The 14636-nt window shown below is 40.6% G+C and overlaps 1 protein-coding gene across 3 annotated transcripts in view; it reads right to left on the bottom strand.

The window, feature by feature from the left end:
- Elf1 (E74 like ETS transcription factor 1) overlaps positions 1-14636 on the bottom strand; it is a 90592-nt gene that overhangs the window by 50228 nt on the left and 25728 nt on the right. The window contains exon 1 of one of the 3 annotated variants that reach the window (XM_041670603.1): positions 8543-8657. The exons of the other annotated variants lie outside the window; for them this stretch is intronic. The gene's annotated coding sequence lies outside the window, so the exon portion shown is untranslated. Of the gene's footprint in view, positions 1-8542; positions 8658-14636 lie in introns of those variants that run through there. 3 annotated transcript variants of the gene reach the window in all.

The raw sequence follows: 14636 nt of genomic DNA, 5'->3' as shown, positions 1-14636 counted from the left end.
GAAGCTTTCCTGCTAAGGACACAGCTCAGTGGAGAGCACTGAGCACTCAGCTAACATGCGCAAAACCCGGCTTTGATCCTCAGTCCCACAGAAAAAAGGAAGGAAGAGAAGAAAAGAGAAGCAAGAAGTGCTCACTTTAATTTCTTCTCACAAATAAACCATAAGAGCTAGCTGTAGAGAAGATTCACTCTCGTTCTTTAATCAGCCTGCTGATTTGACTCCAGAATAGAGCTTCCAAGTGTGTACATGCACCTATGCTTATACTTGGGTGCAAGCTGAATACTGAATATGCAAAAATAAAGGCAAGGAAGGTATGATCCTTGTCCTTAAGTGGATCGTTCCTAAGAAAGAAAAACCCGGAGCAGACAGCTAAATGTAAATAAATGTATCAGCCTAATGATGTGGGTCGGGGGATAAATACTTAGGAGATGAAGGAAAATTGACAAAGTGGCATGGGAGCTATTTCATTAGTGCTGACTCCCATTTTATCTTCCCAAGTTCACAGACTGTGAGAGAGGGGGAGGCATTCTAGTTAGAAGGAGCAAAGGCGACACTGACACTGAAATCTAAAAAAGAGGCGGGGCAGTCCTAGTAGAAAACAAACCTTTCCACAGGGAAACGAAGCTGTCTCACCTCCTAGGTTATCTTCAGCAATTTTTGTAGTGTAGAAACAATGGAAACCAAGAAAATGCCAAAAGGGATACAAAAGAAAATACAACCATCTACTCTGCTATAATAAGATCACAAAAGTACATTTTCCTACATTGTTTGAAATTAAATACACTTTGTAAGGCTTGGCATAGTGGTACACACCTCTAGTCTATAGAGACAGGTACATCTCTGTGGGTTTGAGACCAGTCTCATTGACACAGAGAGTTCGAGGACAGCCAGAGCTATATAATAGAGAGACGCTGCCTCAAAAAAATTAAATAAATGTACTTATAAGCCCCAAGTCTTATGAGTAAGAGGTCCTGCCTCAAACAATGACGGCTCCGTAGTGCACTGGTGTGGGTCAATGGCTACAAACATGCCTAGCATGTGTAAGCCTGGGTTAGTTCCCAGCTCTAAAACCAAACAGCATGGCTCCTAACTAATAACACCAAAGTTGTCTTCTGCCCTACATGTTCATGTACTCCTCACACACATGTGCACACATAGGAACTTGTGTGCATGGATACACAAAGGGAACAGCAATACCTCCAGCTCCTAAGGAATGCCACCCAAGGTTGGCCTCTGGCTTCCACATGCATGCACACACACACACACACACACACACACACACGTGTGTGTGCACTCACCCATGTACACGCACGTGCACACATCCACTCACATTAAGATATACATGAGCTTAGGGTGGTGGTACATGCCTATAATCTCACCACTTAGGAGGCAAAATCAAGAAGAGCATCATGAGTTCAATGCCAGACTGGGTACATATAGTGACTCTCAGAAAACAACAAAGTCACAAAAGGAGACATCTTTGCTTGTGTAAAATTGCACTTTCTTATCAAGTTCTGTATCTGATGTCCAATTGCCACCACATATCCATAAAATCTATGTAACACAAAGAAGCCTACCATATCCCTATAATCAACAAGTACAAAAGTTCAATGAAACAAACTTTATGCTTAACTGGGCTCCCTGATGGGAAATTAAAGCAGCAATTGTACATCTGTGTCTCTGTTCCTCTCTTCGTGGTTTAACCGACAGGAAGCAGAGAGCAAGATATGGCATACAAACGTCAAGTACTTCCTGCCTTCTCTGCTGCATCTTACTTTATAAATAGTGCCTATGTAAAAATATAGTCGAGTATGATAGCAGAAACATAAAAAGAAAAAAGAGACAATAAAAGTGTGTTGGTGTTGAGATCTAAGACTCAATATGCACACAGAAGAACAATGTTCAAGTCCTTTGATCCCAGCTACTTCAGAGCCTGAAGGAGGACTGCTACAGAGTTTAGTAAGACCCTGTCCCAAAGGAAAAAACTACAAAAAGGACTGGAGCAATTACTAAATAAGATACTTGTCTAGCATGCAAAAGGCCCTGGGACCAAAGAGTAGGAAAAAAATTAAAAAAAAACACATGATGAATAAAACAGCAAAGCATGCCTACAAACTATTTTACTGTTTCAAGAGTTTGACTGACTCAAGAGTAACAATCGTTATCCTCCCTAACCCTAGCTTTACATATCAAAACAAACAGGGGAGGCAGAGGCAGTTAAATCTCTCTGAATTTGAGGCCAGCCTGATCTTTGTAAAGCATTCTAGGCCAGTCAGGGTTATATAGTGAGCCTCTGTCTGTATTTTATTTTTATTTTTGGGGGCCTCTGTCTTTAAACAAACAAATAAATAAAATAGAGAAGCTTGTAGCTCAGAGGTATGTGACATAGTGGGCAAGATAGAACATGTCCACCTCCAAAAATGGCCCAGTGACACAGGACTGATTAATTTGCCACTTTGATCTCTAGGGTTTGGTTATTTGCTCTATGGTAGGTTCTCAGACACTCCAGACTTCTCCAACTCTCTGTGCAACCAAAGGATGATCTTGAACTTCAGACCCTCTAGTCTCCACCTCCAGACACGATTCATTCCACATAGGTGCTCTGCAACTAAGCTAAACCCAGACTGTTGATTATTTTTATAGAGCCTTTGTAAGTAGTCCTGGATTATTACCTGTGCCCCAAACTCCCAACAAATTACCCTCACTTTCCCAAAGAACAAGTCAAAAATTTGGTTTCTGTAATTTATTTATATAGCTACCAGCAACTATACATAAATCAAGTAAAACTGTTCTCAATAATTAAATTCAGCTACTTGGAACCATTTTAAACTAACTTCCAATTAATTGAAATGGAAATTGGTGTTCAATTGTTCATCATGCCTCCCAAACTAATAATCTTTATAAACAATCACAGCTCGTCACTCATGTCTCCTGCTCTGAATAAACACGGGTAGGCAAAATGCAGCTGTCTTCCCTATTAATACTGGCCAATTCTGACCCAGCTATAAACATAATCTACCTCAACTACAATTTGATCATGCTTTAGAAAGTGCTATTCTATTCTAGGTCATTGTCTGAAAATGACATTGTTCATTTCATCTAAGTCCACTGAGAACACCCTGTGGCTTTTTCTTTCTATGAGAATTTAACATACACTTAGTATTTAGGTTTAAGTAAGGCACTATGTTCCTAAGGTACAAAATCTTATAGATTAGCATGAATATAGTTTCATCTTTATCTAATATTTTCAAATAAAAGACTAAAGCTCATTATTTTCAATGGCCATTAGTGCCTTAATATTAATTCTAATGAATATCCACAATTTAAACCCGAATATTAGCTCAGTAGTACACCATTTACTTAGCCTATGTAAGACTGAGAAGTGTGGGAGGAAGACCAGGAGAGGAAATGAAAATAGAAGGGCGAGAGGCAGGCGGATCTCTGTGAGTTCGAGGCCAGCCTGGTGTACAAGAGCTAGTTCCAGGACAGGCTCCAAAGCCACAGAGAAACCCTGTCTCAAAAAACAAAAACAAAAACAAAACAAAACAAAAAAAAACCCGAAAATAGAAGGGCTAAGGATAGAGTTCAGTGGTAGAATGACTTGCCTAGAATGTCCAAGCCCCAAACACTACAAATAAATAGTAAATCTACCAACTAAATATGCTACCAACATTTTCTAACAAGCTTAAGAAAATTTTTAAATAAACACAACACAATGTGTAAGGAATCTTGAAGCATCAAACATTCCCTAGAACTTAAATGCTTAAAAACATTTAAGCCAATCTATAAACACTGGGCTATCATTATAACAGATATTTCAGATGTACAATGTAATCTACCTTCAAAGATACCTCTCACACCTAGGCAGTTCGGAGGCTCACCTTACTAGACCTGGATGGAGGTGGGTGGTCCTTGGACTTCCCACAGGGCAGGGAACCCTGGGGACTTGATTGGGGGGAAGGGGAGGGAAATGGGAGGCAGCGGCAGGGAAGAGATAGAAATCTTTAATAAATAAATAAATTTTAAAAAAAAGATCCCTCTCACAAAAAGTGTTTTGACTTTCCACAGAATACAGCTATAATACATTTCTTTAACAGAAAGACCAAGTGTCTAAATCTAACAGTCTCTTTCAAACCTTAAAATACTTCTTTAATTCAAACTGAAACTTTGTTTTTCTTGTGGTGCTACGGATGGAAGCAGGCCACCTGCACGCTAGGCACGCAGTCTACCATAGAGTTGCACCCCTGGCCTCTCAAGTCTCAAACTACAGCAACTCAAAGTTCTCCCAGTTAAGAGCACAATAAAGAAATGTAACCTAGGTGTGGTGATGCGGGCCTGTACGCCCAGGACTGGGAAGCTGTGGTGGAGAATTCAAGGCCAGCCTGGACTAAATAGGAATATCCTGTCTCAAAAAAAGAAAAAACTGAAAAAACAAAACAACAATAAAAGGGGTGATGGTGGTTGAGAGATTGCACCGGGGTTGGCAGGGGTTGAGAGCAGTTGCTGCTCTTCCAGAAGACCTAAGTTCAATTCTCAGCACCATGCTAGGTTTCTTACAACTACCAGTAACCCCAGCTCCCGGGGTATCAGACACCTCTTTTTTTATAAAAAGGAGAAATAATTTTAAAAGCAAGAAACACCTGCCAGGCGGTGGTGGCACAGGCCTTTAATCTCAGCATTCAGAAGGAAGAGACAGGTGGATCTCTGTTGAGTTCAAGGCCAGCCTGGTCTACATAGCGAGTTCCAGGATAGCCAGGACTTTTACACAGAGAAACCCTGTCTCTGTGTAACAAACAAACACACACACACACACACACACACACACACACACAACTTAAAATGTAATGAAAATTGATCTACTATAAGTTAACATAAAGTTCACCTACTGCTATACAGTACATTAAAATGACTAATACCATTGCTAGCTCCTTTTCTGTTCAAATAAAAGCCAACACACAAAAGCTCCTCAGGCCATTAGAGCAGCAGCAGCTTCCTTCTGCCCTCGAGCTTCCCTTTCTCAAGGCAAAGACAGCCTCAGACCTGATACTTTCACTTTCTTTAAGAAGGTTGATTTCTTCATCTGGTGACTCTAAACACAAAAACACTCCACTGTATAGTCATTTTTGGCATAAACCTTAATAATTAAATTAAATTAAATTTCTCCCACATAATTCTGTGAACATGCCAGCACCTATTATCCAATCCCTAATTTTCGAACAATTGGATCATTTCCAATGTGGTACTACTGTAGTGATTCTCAAGATTCTCAGATTCACAGGGGACCTAGACCTTTTTAGTACTTCATTAGGTCAAAGCGAATGTCAGTTACAGCTACCTTCTCCCTGAGTTGACATGTGCAGGGTTGATGGAGCTTGCCAGGCCTCAAGGCTGCACAGCCAAACACCCTACTTATATTTTTACCAACTAGCATTGAGAGTTTGGGGAAAGCTTTATTATTTTAAGTGTCTGAGTGCTTCACCTGTGTACCTCATGTTTGCCCGGTGCCAGTGGAATCTTAGAACTGAGTTACACATGGCTGTGAGTTGCTATGTGGTGCTGACATTCAAACCTAGGTACTGTGAAAGGGCAGCCAGTGCTCTTAGATGCTGAACCATCTATCCAACCCCAGCACTGACATTTTTTAAAGCAATTTCACTTAATGCCCTTGATGAACAAATAAACTATTAATTTTCTTAAATTATCTATTCCTTTAATCTTTGCAAAGTCTTCACATATCTCAACAAGAAAAGTTAAACCTACAGAACTTTTGAATATATGTTCTTGGAAGTCCATTAAAGAATATTTCCAAACTAGAAGTACTTTAATGTCATCAACAAACAAATATGCTGGCATAGAAAGAGAATGCAGAGATAAGCTGCAGAAAAATTAGTTTCAATGAGTTAAATAAAATAAACAAATCACTAGAGAAAAAAGTGATTCTATTTACATAAAGTTCAAATGAATAAAATTATTTTTAAAAAAAAATCATAAAAGTCACACCAGGAGCCGGGCGGTGGTGGCGTACGCCTTTAATCCCAGCACTCGGGAGGCAGAGACAGGCGGATCTTTGTGAGTTCGAGGCCAGCCTGGTCTACAAGAGCTAGTTCCAGGACAGGCTCCGTATCTACAGAGAAACCCTGTCTCGAAAAACCAAAAAAAAAAAAAAAAAAAAAAAAAAAGTCATACCAGGAAGTTTTGGCATACACCTTTAATTCCAGCATTTAGAAGGCAGAGCCAGGTGAATCTCAGAGTTAGAGACCAGCCTGATTTACAAAATGAGTTCCAGGACAGTCAGGGATACAAATAAACCCCCGTCTAAAAACAAACAAACAAAAAAAAAAAAAAAAAAAACCCTCCTTGTATAGTTGTACTATACAATGTGACATTTTGTCTATACTGGGCTATGTGATTTCTCAACCCAGAGAATGACTACCTTCGGTTACATTTAAATTTTTTAAACTCTACCATCCAGCTTTGCACAAATACAATGATTAGTTTATAACTAAGCATCTAGCTTATAGATGATGCATCAGGAAAAGCTATCGCTTTTATGAAAGGTCCTAGCTTACAGAAGATATCCTAAGAAAACACAAAGTAAAAAGCAAAACAAAACAGAACAAAAAATCAGCACTATGGCCCTGCCAGTAATTCCAGTTTAGGAGGTAGAAAGGCAGAGAGGCAGGAAGGTCAGAGTTCAAGTTTATTCCCTTCTCTACTGAACAATGAGTTCAAAACTTGAAACCAGTGTCAGCACCTATTTGAGCCATAAATGAGGCAGCTGAACAATCTTCAGTCAACAATTCTAATTCTTAAGATTAAATTTAAACTTCCCTTCAATCTTGCAAAAAGAGAGCAGCGGGATAACTATCAAGTCGGTTTCCCTGCCCCCTCCCCCAGCCTTCCCTTTCTGCCATTTTCCTGTAAACCCTACCTTTTACTCACAGAAAGAAAGTGACAGCAGAGCGTGGTAGCACATGCCTGTAATTCCAGCACTTGAAAGCTGAGGCCGAGCAGAGTTCAAGACTTGCAGTGGAGCAAGACTCTAGCTCAAAACAAACATGAAAAGAAACCGATACACGGGGCCAATGTCTACTTTATTTTGAATGTAGCAACTTCTCAATTTTAAGAAATCAAATTCTTCTATTTAGTAAATATGTATTTAGTTTGTTTATTTGCCCCTCCACTTCTCTCTTATGAAGAACTAGCCTTAAAAGAAGAAAAAAAAAAAAAGCAAGAAGGTGTCATTAGTTTTTGGTTTTTTCTTCAGTCCAGACTTGAAGCAAATACAGCCTTTGCTTAGTCAAAGGCCAAGCAAAGCTGCACTATGCGAACAAAGCTGCTGGAGAAGGGCTCCCAGCTGAACTGGTGAGATGTGGGCCTTTCTTATAAGACCACAACACTGAGATCTGCGAGCACCAAGACAGTTCCAAGAGTAAGAAGAAACACCCCTCTTGCCTTCCCTTTCAAACCTCCCTGAACTTCAAGCGCTGGGAAAGCTAGGGCCAATCCTCAGCCAACTACCTAGAAACTATTTGAGCCAATAATAAGTAGACGGTGAATCGATTTCTGAAAATTCTTCCTATTCATTACATACTCAAATTTTACTCTCACCCCAGTGATAGTATCATGAATGTCTCAGAAGTAAATTGCTGTTCAGTGAATGCAGACTTGCCTGACAAACACAACAGCTTAGCAAGGACAAATAATTCAGGAAAAGACTGAACCACCTCCTGTTGACCAAAGGGTTTTCATTTTTTTTAATTAAAAAAAAAAAGTTAAAACTAGTACTAAGAGGAAGACCAACACTCTCCTATTCGTTACACAATTCCTTTAGAAGCGGTTTCACTTCTAAAGTTGCTATCCACAGCAGGTTCATGTGAACAGAAAGAAGGCTTCATTTCTCTCGAACACTGAATGAATCGGTCCAGGCGGTCTTCTCCTCACTGAAAACACGCTTTACCACCGAAATGTTTATTCACCTTAGAGCCTCTACTTAGCTTTTACACTTCTCTTTGGTTTTCAAAATGAAATATTTAGTGTAATTTATTCACTTAAAAAAGAAAGCAAAGCATAGAATGGTCTGTGAGCAACACTTATCACTAAACTGACCCAAGATTTCATACTTAATTAAAAACCATAAAATCCACTGTTCCTGGATCTTTTTCAACATCTGAAGCTCATGACAATACAGTTTATTGAGGAGTCACTTCTCAGCTGGCCTCACAAAGACAATTACATTTATTTTAATTAAAACTCGATCCAGTTTGCTTTGCAGGGGTGGGGGGGAAAGGGGTGCCTCCTTTATCTGAAGTTAGAGGAGCGAAATGCCAAGCACATAAATGTATAGGATGCCGCAGGGAGAGCTAGGACTTCCTTCCCCGCCTTTGAGTGCTGCGAAGGGCAGTCAGGCATGTGACTCGCTACACATATTTTAGCAGAGTTAAAGAAGACATTCAGCCATGTTCTGCCACAGGTAAGAACCGCCTCCCTCCGTTTATTAGCTCATAAATAGCCAGAAGCAAACAACAAAATCACAAGCTACCTTTAAACTTTGTCTTCAGGTTTCGTCCTCTGGGCTTGAGACTGAAAAGCAACCCGGCAAGTTTTGTGCTGTTAAAATGGCTCCTGTAGATTGGGGAAGTGGTGTGTGCTTCAGCTTATGACTCACACATGAAACTCAGTGTTTGTAAGGGAGGCACGCCCATGTTGCTGTGGACCCAATTATTCTGCTAGGTCAAACATGCAAATGCACAGGTAAAAAACGGGGGGGGGGGGGGCGAGGCACACGACAGGAGTAAGACAGGAGCCAAGGAGCAAAATCTACCTAGTTTAAACTGCCGCATGCTAATTGCCATATTTTAGAATTAATCGTATAAAATAGAATGACAAGCTACAACAAAGTTAAATTAGCACATGAAATAAATAAAACTACTATAAGAAGGTGAGAGAGGATGAAAAGAGAATGACCTGTGTCTCTGACCATAGCAATGAAAAGGTGCGTCCAGCCTAGCTACTCATTAACTCTCATATGAAGGGATATATGGCTATGCAATCTGGAAAAGCTAGCAAGCTGTAATACCAGATGCAGACTTATAGGTTCTCTAAACAGATAAAATTCACCAGGAAATCCAAAGTTCAGTGGAAAAAGAAGTGTCCATTAAATGTGCTAAAATAACTTAAAAATTCCTGTTAGAAAGTTCAACATAGCAAAGCGATTCTAAGTAGAATTGAAAGGCTGATGAAATACTTTTTAAAAGTTATCGAGTAAATCACAGGTCAAAACTCTATCATTTTTAAGAGAGAGCCATAGCTTCCCCCGTAGAAGGAAGCTTTCTACATGCTAAGTCTCAGGCCCCCTTCTCCAACACTGTGCTGGACACACGCTAATCCAACCTGTAAACAGCCACAGCTATGTCCTCCAGGTGACCATCTGACAAACTCAAGCCACCAGCACATTACCACAGCTGTTTACCCTGGCTCCTCCGTAAGCACATTTTAATTTATTCAAAGAAATTAGTTAATCAAACTGGCCTATTTATTTCACTGAAGAGTTTCTTTTTCCTAAAATAATCTCTGGGGCTTAATAAATTCATCTTTAATTATGCAAAAGAAAAGAATAAATCAAGTTTGACTGTCAAATGTCTTATTTAACTCGCTTAATTCAGAATGAATATTCAGAACCTATACACCAAGGGACAAAGTTCTCTGACAGCCAATGGAAGGCCACGGTTCACTGGAAAGCCCCCAACTCATTTCCACAGCTGAAAGACTTTGGGGGATTATCCATGTAAACCTAATCTGATTTTTAAAAGGTAATTAGAAACAAAAATTATAAAAGTAAAAGCAAAAGAATCATATCAAAAGTGACAAATGACAATACTAATATGTTTAAATGACAAAAATATTTATTAAAAAAAATACAGCTTGGAACAGGGGCTGGGGAGATGGCACGGTCTGGAAAGTGCTTGCCTCACAAGCACGGGAACCAGAGTTGGACGCCCATCACTGAAGGGAAAACCTGGGGCTTGGGTTGGGCCTTGGGCTGGGCCTTGTTTGGGATGTAGCTCCATAGTCAAGTGCTTGCACAGCATGAATAATACCCTGGAGTTCAATGCCTAGCAGAGCAAAAGAGGGGAGAAGGAAGACCTCAGTAGCTCGCTAGCTAACTAGCCTAGCCTAATCTATCCTGTCTCAAAAACAAGATGGGTGTCTCCTGAGAAATAACATACTGTGTTGACCTTTGCCCTACTCGTGCAGGTGAACACACATAGGAACATGGCAAGTGCTTGGAACAGAGTTCAGTGGCACACGCCTGCAATTCCAGTTAATTAGGCTGAGGTAGGGCAAGCCTGAATCAAGCCCAGGCTACACAGCAAGTTCAAAAGCAGTCTTAGTTACATAGCAAAATCCTTTCTCCAAATTTAAAAAAGAAAAAAAAAAAAAAACAGGTTTGAGAGGGTATGGCTCAGTGGTAGAATACCTGCAATGCCCAACCCACAACACTGTGAAACATGGGGTTCACAATATACACACACTCAGCCATCCTGGGAGGTCAATAAATTGTGCATATATATCCCATAGGTACATTGAATATACTGTCCTGAGGTAGGGTTAGTCTGTTTTCAGATAGTGAAAGTCAGGCACAGTAACACATGCCTAAAATCCCCGACTCAGCCAGCTAGCATGTTGAAGACAAGCTTGAGCTATACCAGACCCTGTACTGGCAATAAAACTCAGGTCTTCATGTTTGCACAGCAAGCATTTGACCAGCGAAGCATTTCCGAAACCTGCAACTACTACTTTTATACATTGTTGGTAGGTAGGGAAAATGATATAGCTACTTCAGAAGACACTGGCACTTTTATAAGAAGTTAAACATATATGTACCATAGGATCCAGTAATTAACTCCTACAGACAAAGCTCAGGTTTTTGTTTGAGTTTTTTTTGTTGTTGTTGCTGTTTTGTTTTGTTTTTGTTTTTGTTTAGTTGGTTTTTCAAGACAGAGTTTCTCTGTGTAACATCTCTAGCTGTCCTGAAACTAGCTCTTGTAGACCAGGCTGGCCTCGAACTCACAGAGATCTGCCTTCCAAGTGCTGGGATTAAATGCATGTGCCACCACTGCCAGGCCAGAGCTCAGTGCTTGACTCAGTATTATATTCTAGGCAACAGACTTGAAAGTCGCTATGGAAATCACTATGTATGTAGCCCAAGCTAATCTCAAACCCATGGCATTCCTCCTGCCTCGGCTCTTTTTTTTTTTTTTTTGACCAGTATTTCGGGTTTTATTTTCTTTAAATATGAACAGGTTTTAACGTAAAGAACTCTAGGCTTGTTTAAGCGCAATTCCGCAAGCGTACACACAAACGCGCACCCTCCCACAGGCAAATGCCAACTGATTCTCAGCCTGTTATTTCTCACTTGAGTTAGATCACCCCGAGCCTGGGTTAGGGAAGTGCTTCATCAAAGTGACAATGGAACTTCTTTTTTAAAAGATTTATTTTATTATTTTATGCATATGAGCAGTCTGCCTGCAGGTATATCTACACACCATGTTGTGCCTGGTGGCCAAGACAGTCAGAAGAGGACATTGGATTCCCTGGATCTGTAGTTACAGATGGTTGTTAGCTACCATGTAGGTCCTCTGCAATAGCAAAGAGTGTTTTAACCAGTGAGCCTACTCCCCAGCACCTCAACTCTTTTTTTTTTTTAATATTTATTTATTATGTATACAATATTCTGTCTGTGTGTATGCCTGCAGGCCAGAAGAGGGCACCAGACCTCATTACAGATGGTTGTGAGCCACCATGTGGTTGCTGGGAATTGAACTCAGGACCTTTGGAAGAGCAGGCAATGCTCTTAACCGCTGAGCCATCTCTCCAGCCCCCTCAACTCTTTTTTGAGACAAGAGCTCACCATGTCTGGGAACTCACTATGTAGAACATGAGGTCCTCCTGCCTGTTTCTGATCATTGAGATCATTTTCATCTAATCGACAGATCTATTTCAAATACTATTTTCAATTAGAAAATCTCTGGTTGCAAGAAGAAAAAACAAAAGAGCAGGCTACCCAGTGCTCAACTGCCATCCCAATCCTGGTGGCTAAAACAAGAGAATTTCAAGCTAAGAGAAAGGCTTAGGTAATGACTAATGCTGACTGTCAACTTGATCAGCATGAAATACTGTAAGGGGATAGTGAAATACCATGGCTTTCCAGAAGCAGATCCGAGGATTCCGATACAATCATTCACAATATGGTAATATTATTAAAAGGTAGTAAGAGGGGTGGGGCTTAGTTGAAGGAAGTATGTCAGTCACTACCTGTCCTCAAGGCCTGATTTCAGCTGGCTTCTTCCTACAGTCCCCTTTCTCGGGCTTCCTGTTTGCCAAAAAGCCAAGGACAGCCTCCACCCCACACTGCGTTTTGCCCAGGCACATGGAGCCAAGCAACCACGAACTGAATCTTCTGAAATCATAGGCCAAAATAAACCTTTCCTTCCTTCAATTGTTTATGGTAAGTATTTGGACACAGTGATTCAATTATCCCATCTATTAAAACACACACACACACACTGTTTATCATGGTATTCACAGCTTTGACATCTGAATTCAATTTTTCTTTTTCCAGCCCCAATTCCCCCACTCCATTTCTCTGCCCACGTATTTCCTTCTTTTTTTTTCTCCCCTACATACATACACACCAAACATGCACATAAGCATGCAAGTCCACATGCACACCTACACATAGCCCAGACTCACTGAAACCTTCTGGAATTTTAGAATTGTTCTTCCCCACTCCTGTTTGTTCACCCCCCTTACCACTGTTTCCTGGGATTGGCCGCCTCAATCCGACCAGCCAGTCTGTCTACTAAACATCCACTTGATTCAGTTCAAATGTCTCCTCTGCATCAAGAATCCTCTCCACAGGCCTACTTACAGTTATAGAAAACACTTATCATCACGAACCTGAACATCTTAGAGATCCCCTATCCAGCCCAGTGGCTTTTCAATTCTGTTTACCACTGAGATTCTTACAAGAGCCTTCAGGAGATACATTGAAGGCTGCTGTGGTTTTTGTTGTTGTTGTTTGTTTTGTTTTGTTTTTTGTTTTTCGAGACAGAGTTTCTCTGTAGTTTTGGAGCCTGTCCTGGAACTAGCTCTTGTAGACCAGGCTCTTCTCCAACTCCGCCTGGAAGGCTGCTGTTTTAGTAAAACATCAAACACTGATCCATTTTAAAAATAAGAAAAGGATGCCTGGCATGGTGGTGCATATCTGTAATCCCAACACACAGAGGACAATGGTAGGGTCACCAACCTCAAGGCCAACCCAGTACATAGTGAGTTCCAGGCCAGCAAAGGTTCAGAGACCCTGTCTCAAATTTTAAAAGGAGGGTCTATATACATAACATTGCTTTCTCAGCATTACTGACTCAAAGATAATCACTGATTATAGGTACTCTTAATCACCCACCATTTAAAAATGTTCATTGAGGGCCGGGCGGTGGTGACACACGCCTTTAATCCCAGCACTTGGGAGGCAGAGGCAGGCAGATCTTTGTGAGTTTGAGGCCAACCTGGTCTACAAGAGCTAGTTCTAGGACAGGCTCCAAAGCTATAGAATAACCCTGTCTCAAAAAAACAAAAAACAAAACCAAAAAAAAAAAGTTCACTGAGCACTGAGTTTGGCTCAGACACTGATCTAAGTCCCTTCCTACCTTCCTATATACAGTAATCAAAGCAGATCACTGTTGATAAGGGATTCTTTAGGGCCCACCTGAATTATTGGGAAACAATAATCATTGTAAACTTAACTTAATCAAGTGGTAATTCCAACTGTAGCTGCCATCTAAATGTAGTTTTACTGCTTGAGCAAATTAATATAGCTGGCACCTGGAAAGGAGCTACTGATTTAGCAAACACCTTACCCTCCATGTCTATCCATAAAATGAACCAGAAAGTTTACTTTAGCTGGCAAGGCCAGCAATACACTTCACGATCCTGTTTGAGACACATCAGCTTTCCAGGCCTATGTAGCAACAAGCTGGGGTACTTGTTGAAGACGAAAAGAATACAGAACAAGCAGCAGAGGGTAGTTACTAATGCCAGCTATTAGACGAGGACATTGCCAGTTACAGAAATTCCCTATTCTGTTAAGAATATACTTGTATCACAGACACACACAGAGCAAATATTTTTCCTCTTAGTCCTTCAACATGTAAGGTAAGATGTACTGACTTCATAGCAGTACTTCAGTTCTATTAATATTCTATTATAACTTAAGCTACAGAATATCCGAAAAGTAAAAACAAAAAAGTAATACATTTTGAGGATCACCAACATATATCCCAGGAACATGTGCGTGACATAAAGCTACAGATAATATAATGATACTCTTGGAACACCCCATCATTCAGAGGTGGGGAAATTGATACAGAGCTTAAAAGGGAGCTGCATAGGAACAGAGAAACGCGGGGGAGGAAAACAAGACCTACGCTATCAGCATGGAGTACAAATAAAAGTGTTCCAAGAAGAGGGAGCTGAGTGAGCACCAAATGCTGACCACAAACAAAGTAAGATGAGGTCTCAAGAAAAATAACAGCTGGTTTTAGCAACATGGGCATCATATGAGCACCACTATT

This window comes from Microtus oregoni, unplaced genomic scaffold, assembly GCF_018167655.1.
Source record: "Microtus oregoni isolate MIOR12 unplaced genomic scaffold, Mior012 000001F_ref0000356, whole genome shotgun sequence".
Taxonomy (NCBI): domain Eukaryota; kingdom Metazoa; phylum Chordata; class Mammalia; order Rodentia; family Cricetidae; genus Microtus; species Microtus oregoni.
This window is presented reverse-complemented; position numbering and strand designations above follow the sequence as displayed.